The sequence below is a fragment of the Schistocerca cancellata genome, chromosome 11 (genome assembly GCF_023864275.1).
Source record: "Schistocerca cancellata isolate TAMUIC-IGC-003103 chromosome 11, iqSchCanc2.1, whole genome shotgun sequence".
NCBI lineage: Eukaryota > Metazoa > Arthropoda > Insecta > Orthoptera > Acrididae > Schistocerca > Schistocerca cancellata.
In genome coordinates, this window is record NC_064636.1 from 130,822,992 (window position 1) to 130,825,714 (window position 2,723).

The 2,723-nt window shown below is 45.3% G+C and overlaps 1 non-coding gene across 1 annotated transcript; it reads right to left on the reverse strand.

Annotated features, from left to right (window-relative positions):
• Positions 1-1,617: 1,617 nt before the first annotated feature.
• Positions 1,618-1,692, reverse strand: Trnar-gcg (transfer RNA arginine (anticodon GCG)). The gene has a single exon. It is a non-coding gene; the product is annotated as a tRNA-Arg (tRNA).
• Positions 1,693-2,723: the final 1,031 nt, after the last annotated feature.

Consider the following 2,723-nt stretch of genomic DNA (forward strand, 5'->3'; position numbering starts at 1 on the left):
TACAATTTGTCATAATTAAATTTCAATTAGTAACATATCTACGATTAAGGTTTCAGCAAACGCTAACACAACATGATCAGATGGTATGTGTGTGTGTGTGTCCGGTTTTTTTTCCTAACTTTCGCTTTTTTATTAGGTTCTGATACTTTATTATTAGTTTAATATAAGTATATACTATAATATTTGATGTTATGTAAGTATAACCTTTTTTTGAGGGCTGACTTTGTTCGATCGGCTTAATCTACAGGACAGCTTGCACTACTTGTATAAAGATATTTTGCTCCTTTTTCTTTTACGCTTCGTATTTCACATGTTGCAAAGATTCTGCTACTGGGTAGAAACAGTGATCAAGTAAGACTAACGTGGGAATGATGAAATAATGTTTATCTTACGCGGAGAAGTATTTCAAACTTGTACCGCACTGTTTGTAATGGAACTTTTATAATCCTGTGTCGTTATTGATTGGACATGGTGTTTTCCTTTTCGTGGACGATGGAGTAAATGTGCGTTTTAATAGAGCTAACGTGGGAATTGTACGCGCGCCCGTTAGGTAAACAGTGTGATTTACGAACCAGAAACATACCTCAGCTGCCGCTGGAGTGCGTTGCGATCGCGTATACCACGTTGGGGCCCACGTACCGTATGCACAAGTCGCATCGTTCCTGAGCGTTCAGCAGCACGTTGACGTTCAACAGCACGGTCCGTGTGCAGACGGCTTTAACATTGGACGATTCAACAGTGGCAAAATGATGTGTGGAGTGACGAAGCACAGTACACAATGTGGCAGGGTGTGGGTATGGCAAATGCCCGGTGAACGTCATCTGCCACCGTGTGTAGCGCCGACACTAAAACTCGGAGGCGGTGGTGTTACGGTGTGGTCGTGTTTTTCATGGAGGGGGCTTGTACCCCTTGTTGTTTTGCGTGGCACTGTCACAGCACAATTGATGTTTTAAGCACCTTCTTGCTTCTCACCGTTGAAGAGCAATTCGAGGACAGCGACTGCATCTTTCAACACGAGCGAGCACCTGTTCACATTGCACAGTATGTGTGCGGAGTGGTTACACGACACTAACGTCCTCGTTGTGGACTGGCTTGCACAGAGTCTTGACTTGTATCATGTGACACACCTTTGGGAGGTTTTGGAACGCCGATTTCGTGCCAGGCCTCACCGATCGACACTGATACCTCCTCTCAGTGCAGCACTCCGTGAAGAATGGGCTGCCATTCGCCAAGAAACCTTCCAGCACCTGATTGAACGTATTCACTCGAGAAAGGAATCTGTCGCCATGGCTGAGGGTGGGCCAACGCCATATTGAATTCCAGCATTACCGATGTAGGGCGGCACGGATAAATTTTCGGCCTGGTGTCCGGATACTTTAGATCACTTAGTGTATATGTGGGTGCCGTTCGCAAATAATGTTGCAAACACAGTTAGCAGGAAGGAAGTAATAAACTAAAATGACGTGCCTAGCGCTGAAATGTCGATCGATGAACAGTGAAAATGTAGAAAGCGATAGAGGTTTCCGCTTCCATCAATTTTGGAAGTTTCCAGAATGAGATTTTCACTCTGCAGCGGAGTGTGCGCTGTTATGAAACTTCCTGGCAGATTGAAACTGTGTGCTGGACCGAGACTCGAACTCGGGACCTTTGCTTTTCGCAGGCAAGTGCTCTACCAACTGAGCTACCCAAGCACGACTCACGTCCCCTCCTCACAGCTTTACTTCTGCCAGTACCTCGTCTCCTACCTTCCAAACTTAGCAGAAGCTCTCCTGGAAACATCCCCCAGGCTGTGGCTAAGCCATGTCTCCGCAATATCCTTTCTTTCAGGAGTGCTAGGTCTCCAAGGTTCGCAGGAGAGCTTCTGTAAAGTTTGGAAGGTAGGAGACGAGGTAATGGCAGAAGTAAAGCTGTGAGGAGGGGATGTGAGTCGTGCTTGGGTATCTCAGTTGGTAGAGCACTTGCCCGCGAAAGGCAAAGGTCCCGAGTTCGAGTCTCGGTCCGGCATACAGTTTTAATATGCCAGGAAGTTTCAATTTTGGAGGTGTCGGCGAAGAGAAGTTTCGTAAAGGTTTGAAATTTTGTGTAAAGTTTGTTCCCAAATGCTGGACGAATATAGTCCAGGTCATTTGTATGCGTTGTGTTACGCCATCTGAAGACAGGTATATACGATTATTGCTCTGTATTATGGCAGCGTTTTATATTCGGTCCATAATTATATGAAATATTGAAACTGTAATTTTCGTTGAGTATTCGAGCGTCAGACGGGCAACTTACAACCGGGATTTGCACCGTGAACGATGGACAAATTATTACGCTATCGTCAGCTGTAACTTCAATGTCAATTTATTTGCAACCGCTTTCGACGACTACACTTTGTCATCATCGGGCCTCTTAAGTACATAGGGGATAAATTTTCTCCAAAGACATCAGTCAGAAAGTCCCACGTGAAATTACAACTGACTGTAGAGTTGAAAACTGTAATATTCGCGCCGGCTGTGATCCTCTGCTAGTACTTAACAGGTGTGGACCTGCCGGAATATGATAGAGACTAGTCGTTGAGTGACAGAGATATTAGCCAGTGGCTGTTGGCTGTTACTTGTTACTAACCACAGAGTAATACTGCGATGGAAGTGACAGCAGGAAACTATTAACGTCGGCGGAGTGCGGTGGGACACAGGCCGTGAATTCCCGAATTTTGATTTGAAAACTGTGACAAATCGCAA